The 14,607-nt window shown below is 37.6% G+C and overlaps 2 long non-coding RNA genes across 3 annotated transcripts in view; both read left to right on the forward strand.

Moving 5' to 3' along the window:
* LOC132053601 (uncharacterized) overlaps positions 1 to 14,607 on the forward strand; it is a 35,813-nt gene that overhangs the window by 3,104 nt on the left and 18,102 nt on the right. For both annotated transcript variants that reach the window (XR_009414178.1, XR_009414180.1), the window contains exon 2: positions 634 to 686. This is a non-coding gene — a long non-coding RNA (uncharacterized LOC132053601). The remainder of the gene's footprint in view (positions 1 to 633; positions 687 to 14,607) is intronic.
* Positions 1,911 to 14,312, forward strand: LOC132053603 (uncharacterized). The gene is made up of 3 exons (XR_009414182.1): positions 1,911 to 1,951; positions 2,658 to 2,701; positions 13,924 to 14,312. It is a non-coding gene; the product is annotated as an uncharacterized LOC132053603 (long non-coding RNA).

Consider the following 14,607-nt stretch of genomic DNA (forward strand, 5'->3'; position numbering starts at 1 on the left):
TTTTTTCCATTTTCACGATTTGCTCTCGAATCACGTTAAACATACGCAACATGTCACAAAAACATCAAAACGACCAAGACTTGCTCAAAAACAAGTAAAACTTATAGCCAAAAAGTATCGAATGTGCCATAATTTCACGGCACATCATTAGGTTTTAGAAGTCAAGAACTGAAACTTTAAAAGAGAAACTGAAGGAAATTTTTTGACTTTTTTGGTAACTTTTCAGTTTCCCGCTACTAAGAAGCAGGTAAATGGGCACTTTCTTTGTGCTTTACTCTGTTTTCTCAGTAATCCATGTGTTGCAATCCTGTTTTAGATTAATTTTTTGGATGTCTTGTTTGTAGTTTTTGGTTGGTTATCCAAGACGAATGTTGGTAATTTTTTCGCTTGCATATTTTTTTTCTCTTTCTCCTAATTCTTTGTTATACTAACTGCTGGGAATTAGCTTTTTGTAGATTATAGTGTGGATTTTTCTGTGGTTGTATTTTATTTCTGACTATTGATAATCAAAATTATACGTCTATAGTTGAAATACCTAGAATTTTCTTACATGAGATATGTTAGGTGTTTGGACTAAGAACGCTATTTTGACTTTTATATCTAATGTATGATGTTGCTTTTATTCCTTTCTAGGAAAATCAGTGTGATTGGATTCAACAAGTTAGATTTTGGTCGAGACTTTTGAGGTAAAACCCTGAGTGTTATGGATGGGGATTTTGTTATGGGGAAGGTAAATTTTCTCCACACTTTTTCTCCGGGCATCAAGCCTATTCATTGTCTCTCGGTGACCGAGTCGTTGCAAGATTTTTTTGCTTTACATTGATTTATTCTCGTTCATCGAGTTCTCTAGAAGTAACACTTTCGCATTGCTCCACATGGAGATTTTGCTTGAGAAAAGATCTAATTAAGAGCGTTACTACCGCTATGAGGTGTCCGCATTGTAATGATTTCAAAAATACTTTTATAAGTAAGTTCTTTCACAGCTACACTCCGTATGATAGTCCATAGTTTTTCCATGATTGTTTTAATTGTTAAAGGTAGTATATTGCACTTTCAGCAATTAGATAGTGTTGTGGGAGCATTTACAGGAGTAGGCTAAATCACAAATTGTGTAATGAGCACACATTCCAGTTTGCTCTCAATAACTCTTGCATTCCTTTCTTTCCAAATTATCCACCAAATCATTGAAAGGGTTGTGTTTCGGGTTTCCTTTTTCCTTTTCTAAACCTTTTAGATACCAACTCGGTAATAAGTCCTTTGTCGTTATTGGCATTGTCTAGGTGATCCTCAGGTTTCCCTTCATGATTTGAAACATACTTTACTACATCTTTAGCTGTAACTTCATCACAAAGTACGGATTATTTAGAGATTATGCTTGCTGATGTATCTTGCACATTTACCTCCTTATTGCCTTTCTGCTTGGGTTCTCCATCTTTATCAAAGCTATCTGGACTTGAATTATTAGTTTAACCCCTCCTTTGTAATTGTTGGTAGTTATGCATTTCTGAGATTCAATGTCTATCTCAATACTGAAATGAAAACTTTGGTATACTACTTTTACCCCTCTTACCCCCCCCCCCCTCCTTCTTCTCCCGTAAAAAAAGGGGGTTGGGGTGGTTGGAGAAGAAAAGTGCTATGCTTATAAAGTAGGAGGGAAAGATAATGGAAGACATTTGTCCTAAAGCTGTGATAATTGACTGTAGTAAAATCTTATAAATAACTCTTTTCCTTGCAAGTTGCAAGTGATAGTTAATCAATCCAAGGGGAATCAATCTGATAGACCGAAAGCTGAAGTGAGAAATTGTCCTTTTATGTTCTTCTATAAGATGCTTGAAATTTCTTTTAAGGAAATCTCACCGAGATCTCTTGCTCCTGGACGATAGGTGATAACTGAAGAGCTTGGAGTGAGCATTGGCAATTTGGAGCTGGAAATGTGGGAACATGTAAATAGGTATGCTGACAATGTAGCTATTTTATTCTTTTATTTGGCGTGTCTGATCTCTTTCGTATTATTTAATGTTGCAAGTAGCCCCCCCATTGAAATTAGCTCTTCAATTTTGTCATGTTGAATAGGATTTCTATTTCTGTAGGTGACTATCTCCAAGGATGACATTATCATTCTTGAATGCGCTGGTTGGAAGACATAGATGAAAGGGGGGAATAGTTTGTTGAACTCTTTCATATAAACTAATACCAACCTAAGCGACAATATTACTATATGAAATGCGTGGCTGAACATATGTTGGTCCTCTATATATTGACATTAAATTAGTACTAGCTGTGTCGAGAAATCTGATTATGTTAAAGAAAAGTGTTAGGAAGGATTAACTATGTTTTTAGCAACTTTGAGTATATGTAAACAGAATTTGCAACTTTTATTTTGAGATATTTATTCAAGGAGCTTTTTTTATCTTTACTCTTTAAGTTTCCTTTACAATTGACTTTTTCTAATTTTTATTTATGTGCTTTTTGCATTTCAATTGCATGCAACTTGATTTTTCCAACAAGGATTTGCATTTTTATCATTGAAGTGCTTATTGACATCCTGAATGGTCATAAGGTTCAGCTCATTGTTTCAATTTTCAAATTCAACTTTCTCATTTTGTGTTTAGCTTGTTATTTTTCACTTTCTTTTTTTACTTCTATCTTTGATCCAGGTATATGTTGATGAAAGATGGAAAAGCAAGATGAAAGTTATTTTGTAAGGAGTTGTAATGCTATAAGCTCAAGTAATTATGCTTCACTATTCGACTTGCCAAACTTACCGGAAGATATAGAGTTTCCTTTCTTGAAGAAGATGTACTCAGTGAAACGTCGCTTTTGTCACGCCCCAAGCTGGTGAGTCGTGACGAGTGCCTGACCTCTACTGATCAAGCACTCCTAAACTCGTATCTGAACCTCACTGGACAACATGGTGGCCCATATATGACTTATAACTGAACTGAACACTTCTGTAAGAATAACATAATAAACTCTGCGTCAAGAACTCACAACCAACGCATATATATACATACGTGCTGAAGGTAACAACGCAAGCCGACTAGGCCGCTACATGTGCTGTACAACAAAAATAAGAGCCAACAAGGCTGCATAACTTCCTAACTACATGTAACTGTCTACAGACCTCTATGGAACACAAACTGTAGAAAGGACGGAACAAGGCCCCGTCATACCCATATATACATATCGAAATAGCATACTAAGAGGGACTGCAGCTCCAGACCAAATGGAGCGCACCGAGCGCAAACCGAGTAAAGTCTCACCGAATCGGATGCCGGTCTAGCTACCTGAACCTGAGGGCATGAATGCAGCATCCACAAGAAAGAACGTCAGTATGAGCAATGTACTGAGTATTTAAGGCATGGATAGCAACATAACAGGACATATGGAACATAACATAAGATAAAGAGATAACCTATACATCTGATTGCCTCTTAAGGCGAATATCATGCATGCTTAGCTTTTTTTAAAAAACATTTATCATACATATATAAAATAATAGTGCTGCGGAACGTGCAGCCCGATCCATATATCATCATTAGCCCGCGTTCGGGCCTCCCGCGTCCGGGGTAATCATCTCATGCCGCCTACTAGTTGTTGCGTTGGAAACTAGACTAACATCATTTTAGGCTTTTAGGTTTTTTCAAAACTCTTCATATGCTAAAAGATATTCTTTCTCCAAGTTGGCTCATTCTTATCGTTCAAAGTAGCGCTCATCTTCTTCCAAAGTCATACTAACTCAACTTCTTCCACTCATTTCCTTATAGGACCTTCCCGGAATTCCTTATATGCATCCTTCACTCATAAAATATACTCAATAATGCTTCGCTCCTTATAGTCCAAAGTTATTTTACTTAGCCATAGTTCAACATACTTATGTTCAAACTTGACAAGTGCTTTTCCGAAAGTGCAGGGTGTAACATCCTTCCCCCCTTAAAACATTCGTCCTCGAATGTTGTAGCTTGCGAGCTTACGATGTTATCATTAATTTCTTGAAATGGTTGTCCTTCCTTAGACCCTGATCTTCATACTCTTATAATATGAGCTCATCAGTCTTCTTTCATATTCCCCTAACTCTTTGTCGAACTCACCCATAAGTTCCATAGCCTCATGTTCTTATGTATGTAACTAGTGGTCAACTGATACCTAGTTATCGTCCTGTTCTCATTAAGGTGGTCTTGGCTCATGATTGCTACGGCTCCCCGCCGATCTATAAGTACCCTTAATTGTTGTACCCTTGTTACTTGCTCTTTATTTCTCTACTAGAAGACAAACTCTCTTGTTCAGATATGACATCTTTCCATGCTTGCTTCTCTGGTGCTATTTTAGATTATCCCTGTTTGTATTCGTCGACCTTATATACATACCATATCATCTCCTTTTAATTCCTTGGCCGGACTCCTTAATTCCTTACAATATCATCATAGTTTCACCTATGGTAGTGTCACACCCCAATTTCATCAGGGCATGATGGGTACCCAACTCTTACTTAGAGCTGAGCGAACCCTCTGGTATTCACACAATGAAACAGGACATATAAATTTTTTTGGAAATATAATAAAGTACTTTCAGTCAAACCATAGAAATTTGCGAACGATATTCAATTAATCAAAAACCGAGTAAGTCAAACTGACTACATGGTCGCTTTACTCAACACATGACATCTCAACATACTAACCACGAGGACAACGTTCGCAAAGCCTCTAAGAGTAAACACACGATCATATGAGTCGGGACAGGGCCCCGACATACTCATACACACATATGATAACCATAATGACTCGGCACTGCTCCAGGAAGAAAATGGAGTTAGCTAATCCCAGCTGATAGCCAACTATCCTAGCCGAATACTTTTATCTGCAAAACAATCTGGAACTGTGTGGCATGAACACAGCGCCCCCAGGCAAAGGGTCGTCAGTACGAACAATGTACCGAGTATGTAAGGCAGCAGTAATCATAAAGAATGAGATATAAGTCATAATGAAAGTACGAGAAACAACCTGTAATATGGATAGCCCCGAAGGCAGAGAATAACAATGTAAATAGCCCCGAAGGCAATGACTAGAAATGTAAACATATACCGTACCCGGCCCTTTAGTAAGGGACTCGGTGAAATGTAAATATATACCGTACCCGGCCTTTTAATAAGGGACTCGGTGAAATAATCATATATATACCGTACCCGGCCCTCTAGTGAGGGACTCGGTGAATAATGCAATGAAACTGTGCACGAATATGTACCCGGCCCGGGACTCGGTGAAATGATGTAATAACGTTATGCACGATTAGAATATCAGGAGCAATCATATACAAACTAAATCATCATCTGAGACTCAATAGAATAATTAAAATGAACCAACACTTGAGAATCAAAGACAACTGTCATGTCAAGTACCACTGAGAACTAGAATTCATTGGAGTCATGTATTTTCATCGTTCGCTCGTTTATGTAATTCATGCCAAAAAGAAAGAAGGGATAGCCTTAACATACCTTGTCCGCTTCTTAAGCTAATCCAAACTTAAGTCTCGGGCTTCCCAAGATCTACAACAACGTCAGTAGATACCAAACATTAGCTATAGGTACTTAGGAATCCAACCCTAAGCTAGCACTTTATTTATAAAAATTCGGATAGCATTTCCTTTATAAATTCAACAAACCCCGAGAACTCAACTCGGCCAAATCATCAACAACAATACCAACAACCATATTAACCACATCAACAATTAATCCCATCGATCCAGCCCCTCAACAATATAAAAATAGTTTCAATAATTCAAACAATAATGCGACGAGTGGCAAGCTCGGGTTGTCAATTAAACAATAGTTTTAAACACCATCTTCATTCCGAAATTTCTCAACAATATTAACAACAACAACACCACCTCCAGATTATTCAATTAATTTCCAGTCATATAATTTCATAAAAACAACCTCCCAAAACAGTCCACCGAACCACAACACCAATTTATCCGATTTCCGACACAATTTTCATAATTCCCATCTCACAATTTAGCTATGACCGGAATGAATTTAAATATAACTAGGAGAGAATAGTTCTTACCTTATATGAAAATAAATGATCTTCTTCCACCTTACTTCACTTTGAATAAAATCCAAATTTAATGACACAACAAAACGGAACAACGAGATCAAAGCGGTGTGCAAAACTCGTATGTTGTTCTTGTGAAAAAAAATGAAACTTTACTTCCGTAAAATTGTAGCTCACGTTGTATAGGAGCTGCAAGTCACACAACTTGCTGCTATGGTTATGTTTCAACGCCAACCCTCCGTACTACCTCTTTTGGATTTTAAAGAATAAACAAGTACATGAAGACATTATATCCTAACATGAATTCCTATTCAAACGTGATTAGTAATGGTAGAAAAATGAAGGTCCAATTTGGTACTTTCTTACTTTACATGTGTCATCTATGCACTACATGTGCCATGTGACTCATTAATAACTTAAATGCCATCTTTGCTTTACATGCAGCCACATGGCAACTAGTAAATCCAAAACTTGCTTCATTATCTATAAGCAAATATTATGGCCCACGTAAATATTTATCCACAATCATAATTAATTCATTTCTTGTCTTCTACTATAATTCCCCATTTAACCAATTACATCTAGAATTAATTTCTTGATCTCAATTTACTTAAACAACGGATCACCTTTAACATACTCCATATACCTATTACGATGACCATGTAATATAACACTAGTCCATAGCCCCATTTTCCATACATAAAATATTATTTGAAATCACCGTCGTCACACTTTTCTATCTCAAATCATTTCGGGACTTCATTCCTCGTATACACCGAGTTCTTGATTTTCATGCTCGAATATGACCAAATCCTACGGCCTCGGTAAAATCGCTTATGTTGGACGGTTCAATTTCTTGGTCCAAAAATATGGGATGTAACAGGTAGCACCCCGATGATTGCAATAGCATTTTCTTGGTAATGACTTATTATTCTCAGTGATTATTTTACTTTAGATTGTACATCCAATATATCCACAATACCATAGCCAAGAGATTTATTTTCAAATTGAACTCAAATCCATCTAGACTTCTTTTCATAATCAATCCATAACAACAACCTCAACACAATCCCTTATATACGTGTATATAATACTTCCTCATCATCATTATTATCCTTCGTAGCAAGATTATACTTATAACTTACTAATAATCACAGCTCAAGCTAATTTACAAATCAAAATATCATCAAATTCATATTTAAACTTTTCCTCCAATTTCCTCTCCTCAAATCTTAACATAATTACAATATAAACTCGTAAACATGGAACTAAGATAAAATCTTACTTAATCATAACTTTCTTTCAATACGAGTATTCTTTCTTCTTAAGTCCTTGATTCTCTTGTACCGGTGATCATTTGAGACTTAAATTAGCCTCTATTCTTGTTTGACTCCTTATCATTGTCCTTCCACCATTTTGTTGGCCATTTCATTATGACGATTGTTTATATGGTTCTATAACATATGCTCTCACATTTGATATAACTGGCGACTTGTGATTTCACGACTTGGGAGGTACTTTCTAATCTCAGGTAGCAGTGCTGTCTTGCTATCCATAGGCACACTATCTTCCTTTCCTTTGGAGATCATTAAATTTCCTATAATTATTCCTCTTGTTAAAACTTCGTATCTTCTAGTGCTAAGATTTCTTTTTTAGTAATCCAGATTGTCCTTTATACTTATTCCCTGGTCAGCTTGCAGATCCTTCTTACTCCTTTCGTTACCTCTTGCAGTACGTTACTGCATATTTAAATGTAACCAAAATTTCTCCGGTGTGAGCGATTCAAACCATAGTCCGAAAACATAACATATTTCATTGATGAAACTCATTCTCTTTGATTCGCTAATCCCTTCATCATCTTGTGATGCTTCCTTTCCCATATTTTTCCCATAATATACTTGTATTCAATCCATTCCCACTTTCTTTTAATAAATTCTTGATATATTGGTGCATTTCGAACTTTGGCTCCTTTAAGCCACTATATTTCACTCTTTTGAATTTGGTAATATTGTAATTCATCTCAGTACTGAATCTGTTCTTCCCCCCTTTTAAAGATGTTCTCATATACCAAAGAACATTCGAATATTAACTGTCTTTGGTAGTCATCTAGCTGACTTTTGTGGTCCTTCAACTCCTCTATTCTATATAACGCCGGAGTTCCTTTCATCACATGGTTTAACTTATTTCCTTTTTTTTTTTTTGCTAACTTAATTCTTGTACTAAGTCAACGGTTTACACATATCGGATACAATTTGGATGCTTTCTTTATTGATCACCTCTTCGTTTCATAACTAACAGTCCCCTAGGCTAATGAATCAATGATGACATCGGAATTCGTTAGACTCCTTAAGGAGTGTCCGACTATACAATTCTCCTCCATCCCTAATCTTCCTTCATAACTATCTTTTTACTAATATCCCTGAGATTCTTCTTGCTCTTGGTTCCCAATTCCTTTTTATATCCATACTATACCATTAGAAGTTGATACTCTATACCATTCATTCCCACGACTCATCTTTTCATTAGCTTAGCTCATATTGTCCCGTAGTTCTTCTTAACTACTTGTTTGCATCATTGTCATGCATTATAGTCCTTCTAATATGCTGCCTGTTCCTGTTCTTATCATGAAATCTTCACAAAGTACACCCTTTTCTTTCTCCTTGCGTTGAGTCCTCATCTTCCTTTATGATACTACAACTTGTACATCTATTGTTACACCTCAAAAAATTTCATGTCGTTGTGCGGTAAATAGGCTAATGTAGGATGAGATATATACGATGTCCCTACAAGTAAGAAAGGTTACTTGGCGATTCTAATGAAGATTCCAAAGACATTTGAGGCAAGAGAAGAAAGTTCGTTGGGGAAGGCAAGGTATACGTCGTGTTTTGGAAGGATTTTTGCAAAGTACCGAGCTAATGTTGATTTAATGATGTCTTGAGAAATATTTATAACGTCCCTTAGATTGTTAATGAAGTAGGGTTGGAGATTAAGCAAAACGACGAGATTAACTTTGAAAAAATGGAGTTATACGACCACTTATACGGTCCGTATAACTTTATACGGTCCGTATAAGGGTCCGTTTAACCTCAACAGGAAGGGAAAATCCCTGATGGTGAAGTACGATCACTTATACGGACCGTATAAGTGTCCATGTAACATGATCGGGACAACTTTTTTTTCAAGTATAAATATAAGTTCTCACTTATAATTTCTCATTTTTCCAACTTATCCACTTCTCTCAAGACCTCTAAAATATTCCACACACTTCATTTACATAAATTCAAGGGAAATCAAAGATCAAATACCAAAAACTAGTAGAATCAAGTGCAAGAATGCTAACTAGGGTTGATGGAAGCTAGGAATGTCTTGGGAATTGAAGTTAGGGCTTTCTCCAAGTGAAGCATTTCCATCCAAAACCAATTCCTACACAATCAAAGGTAAGTTTTATGTTCATTTCATGGTATTAAGAGTATTGAATGGTTGAAAGACTTCAATTATGGAAGAAAGTAGAAAATGGGGTACAAATAGGAAAATAGTGGAATTCTTGAATGGTAACTTGATTTGAATCATAGTTCTTGATATGTTATGGGTATAATCTTATTATGAATGATGTTAAGGATATTGAAGAAGCATTATATATGAGTGAATGCGACGTTGGGGGATAGCTATGGTTACGGGTGACCTTGAAGAGGGAGTTTTGAGAATTGAACAATATCTAGCTTAACAAGTTTATTGATCATGATATTGTGAATGTTGTTGTTGATGTTGGGAGTGGAATTCTTGAATGGTAACTTGATTTGAATCATAGTTCTTAATATGTTATGGGTATAATCTTATTATGAATGATGTTAAGGATATTGAAGAAGCATTGTATATGAATGAATGCGACGTTGGGTGATAGCTATGGTTATGGGTGACCTTGAAGAGAGAATTTTGAGAATTGAACAATATCTAGCTTACCAAGTTTATTGATCATGATATTGTGAATGTTGTTGTTGATGTTGGGAGTTGTTATATTATATGGAGAAAGTTGTAGAAACAAAGGAAATGCTGCCCAATTTTCATTAGCTTTAGCTTAAGCTTAAGTATGCTTTTGGTTATCTAACCTTAGTACGAATTCTCTTGAATATAGAGTCGTGAATATTGGAGGGAAGCGTTTAATTGCTAAAGTTAGAGAGACGTAAAGGTATGTAAGGCTAGTCCCTTCTTTTCCAAGGCATGATTCCTACAACATGACTTCCTTTATCTTCCATGACTCTTTTATATTTCGGAAACTACAAGTCTATGATTATTAAGAATTTCTCATGAGATAAAGATAAGAGATGTGTTATGAATATTATAAAGATGATGATGAATTTATGTCTAGAGAGTCTACAGCTTATGATATGGTAGTCTCATGAAGCTAATGATCCTTATATGATTCCTTGATGTTATTCATTGTTGTTAAGCTCACCTTATAATGCTAGTTCCTTCAAGGTGAGATATGATGACCATGACTACTCCATAATGGAATCGGGGGTTCTCGACCTTATGTCACCCTGATAGAGTTGTAGCTTTTGCTTGAGTTCTTGTACATGTTTGATGATGAGTATACACCGCGCCTAGATGGCCGGGCATGACACCGCTAAGGCGGGCGGCTTATGATTACACCGCGCCTAGATGGCCGGGCATGACACCGCTAAGGCGGGCGGCTTATGATAACACCGTGCCTATTTGGCCGGACATGACACCACTAGTGGGCGGCGTGATATGATTACCCCGGACGCGGGAGGCCCGGATGTGGGCTAATGATATTATTGATTCAGACAGATTGTGTATGTATATGTGACATGTTTGAAAGGTAAAAGTGAGCATGCATGATTCCGCCTCGAGAGGCAAGCAGTTACAGTTATCCTTTCTCCTTATGCTTTCTATGGTTCCTTATTATGTTATCATATATGCCTTACATACTCAGTACATTGTTCATACTGACGTCTTTTCTTTTGGACGCTGTGTTCATGGCCACAGGTAGGCAGGGAGGCGGCCTAGATTCTTAGGAGCTACTCAACAGATTCACAGGAGCACTCCACTACTCCGGAGGTGCCATTTGTTGATACATTCTTTTGTGTGTATATTTGGGTATGACGGGGTCCTGTCCCATCCTTATGTCTCAGAACTCTAGTAGAGGCTCATAGAAACGTATGCGTGGGTAGTAGTTGTCTCATGGATACATCAGTGTATATTTTTGTATATAATTTTTGCAGCCGTGAGGGCTTATGTATATATATGTATTGCATTGGAGGTTGTGTATGTTCAGGATGGGTATGACGATTAGCATAATGAGTGGTGCTCGGTAGTCAGCTCCGGGTACCCGTCATGGCCCCTAGTCGGGTCGTGACATATATATATATATATATATCTCAAACTTTCTCGTCTTTTTCCTTTTTTTTTTTCTCTTCTTCATGATCGTGTCTCTATATCTTTCACATGACCATTCCCTTATACTTTCAATTTGTTTTCTTTGGGCAAGCCTACTGACTCATTAACCTTCTCCTTATGGTCGATGGCCGCATCATTTCCTTTAACCATTTCATTAGCACCCTCTCCTTCCTTTCTTTCTCATAGTCTCCTTTGATTTCCCTTACTTATAAAACGCTCGTTTCCATTAGTCATTCTTTATTCTTAGTTTAGAAGTCTTTAGAGTATTTCATTAAGGGTATGAATCCCTTACGACACTAAGATCTTGCTTTTAGGGGGGGGGGGGGGCTTTCTTCCTTTTAAACAAGCATACCCATCCTAGTTTCACATCCATTCTTCTGGTTAAACCTTAGGAGTTTAAAAATTCCTCATCGCTCTCCTAAAACCTACTTGTTTCTTCTCAAGGATACAGTTATGTCCAATATTTACAACATTCTTGGTTTTAGCTATGAAGATGTATGGATTGGTTCTGGGGTCCTCGCGTTCGTCCTTTATCACATAGTGCCATACCCTATCCTTCCTGCTCGCTTACCCTTTTTTTTAATTTTTTTTTTATCTGAATAGATCTTCGCCTCTACCGCTGCCGTAACCCTTTTCTCGGAAACTTTACTTGACCCTTACTAGCAACATACTTCCCTTGCTTACACTTCCCTCCTTCTCATGACGTCCTAATCTTCTTACTCTTATGTATACATATTCTTCCTTTCTCTGATATTGTTGCATCATGATTATCCAACTTTAACATTCGGGGAAAAATGATATCAATCCGCCCTATAGCACTTGCTACCTTAACTTCCATACCTAGCTCAATCAATACTTTTAGCATATCGTAAGATCGATCATAAGGGCATGCATAATATTTAAGGTGACCACACATGACCTATCGTTTACATCGCTTATTAATACCTCACTTACGAAATATCCCACTATTATTCAAAAATTGTCCTGAATCTGTGACTTTAGTACCTCTCCCCTCTTTTTGCCTAACTAGCCAGTTCATACCTCGCTATCATTTCAAGATTGTAATCGTAGGGCTCATTTGCTCCTAATTTCCCTCGGGCTATTCTGGCTTCTCATGTCTTTCATATGTCTAAATCTGTAGGACTTCCTAGCATATCTTTCTAAGTCCTAATTGTAACCCTAGCGATATAACTTTACTAAAAAATCTTTACTCATACACATAATCTTTTTTTTCCTTCTTGCACATAACCCAACACCGGCCGTGTTTCGAAAGTTCCCTATCAGGGTATCTTTCATGATCTTGACTTCCTCAAGTTAGTCCAGCCTCCATGTCTATCGTACCTTCTCATCTATAACTATACTTTTCTAAGTTCTGCCGATAGCTTTTATCAACACAATTTTATACAATAGCCCTTACTCCTACTTGTACTCTGCTTCTTTGTCTGAAAATAATCAACCTCACATCCATTCTTTTCATTGCTACATAGTCTTTTATCACATATCTTTGAAAACCCATTTTTGAAATTCTAATGGAAAGTCCAAATAAAATCATGTAATGCATTTGCCCAGGGTGGAAATGTCCCTTACTTTCTTGGTGAGATGAATATTATCGTAACCTTTGAAACTTTCAATATCTAGAAAATTTCCATAACCACAAGTCAACACACGTGACTGCTTTCCATTCCTAGTCCCGGGGTTCATAACGGTAGTAGAAATGTCTTAGTTGTAATTGCCCGTAATTAATCCAGTTATTGGTTTCTTTAAAATTCCAGTTGTCAAACAATAGATGATATCCCATAATAATCACACATAATGCAAGGAGTTCAATAAGAAGACCAACATACCTGTAACCGGCCTGTCCTGGTCCTGGTCTTGGGAACTGTAAAGTAAAATACCCCTCTCGTCATCCTCCCATCATCTACTTGTCTGACCATCCTCACCTTCCCCATCATAATCCAAAGGATACGAATACTCTGGAAGCTCCTGATTAGCCGAAGGCCAAAAATAGAGGGCTAGATACCTCTGTAACACTTGCACTCGTGGCTGCTCTGACGTGATGCTCAATCATAGGAGAAACTGGTGGAACCAAATCCGGTGTAGCCTTAGGAACCTCCTGCTCCACTGGTGGCTTATAAGAACCCTCAGACGGGTCTGTCATATAGCTATCTTTTAACGGATCCTCCTCCATAGAAGTCACAGGCTTTGAGGGGGGGGGGGGTCGTCTCAATCATCTCCTCAGAAGGATCTGACTCAACAGAGTCGGTGGGCAGTGTTGGTCTACAGTCCACCCTGGGGGCCTTGCTTGCACCTCCACTATCAGAAATCATTGTTTTCATCTGTATCAATCTGCACTTATCTAACAAGAAAAGAGGGTCAAGAACAATCTAATAGGGAGTTGTAATGCTATAAGCTCAAGTAATTATGCTTCACTATTCTGACTTGCCAAACTTACTAGAAGATATAGAGTTTCCTTTCTTGAAGAAGATGTACTCAGTGAATCGTCGCTTTTGTCACGCCCCAAGCTGGTAAGTCATGACGAGTGCCCGACCTCTTCTGATCAAGCACTCCTAAACTCGTATCTGAACCTTACTAGACAACATCATGGCCCATATATGACTTATAACTTAACTGAACACTTCTTTAAGAATAACATAATAAACTCGGCATCAAGAACTCAAAACCAACGCATATATATACATATGTGCTGAAGGTAACAGTGCAAGCTGACTAGGCCGCTACATATGTTGTATAACAAAAATAAGAGTCGACAAGGCTGCATAACTTCCCAACTACATGTAACTGTCTACATACCTCTATAGAACACAAACTATAGAAAGGACTTAACAAGGCCTCGTCATACCCATATATACATATCGAAATAGCATACCAAGAGTGACTGCAGCTCCGGACCAAGTGGAGCGCACTGACTGCAGCTGAGTAAAGTCCTACTGAACTGGACCGCCGGTCTGGCTACCTGAACCTGCGGGCATGAACGCAGCGTCCACAAGAAAGGACGTCAGTACGAGCACTGTACTGAGTATGTAAGGCATGGATAGCAACATAACAAGAGATATGGAACACAACATAAGATAAAGAGATAACCTATATATCTGATTGCCTCTTAAGGCGAATATCATAC

This window comes from Lycium ferocissimum, chromosome 4 (genome assembly GCF_029784015.1).
Source record: "Lycium ferocissimum isolate CSIRO_LF1 chromosome 4, AGI_CSIRO_Lferr_CH_V1, whole genome shotgun sequence".
Taxonomy (NCBI): Eukaryota; Viridiplantae; Streptophyta; class Magnoliopsida; order Solanales; family Solanaceae; genus Lycium; species Lycium ferocissimum.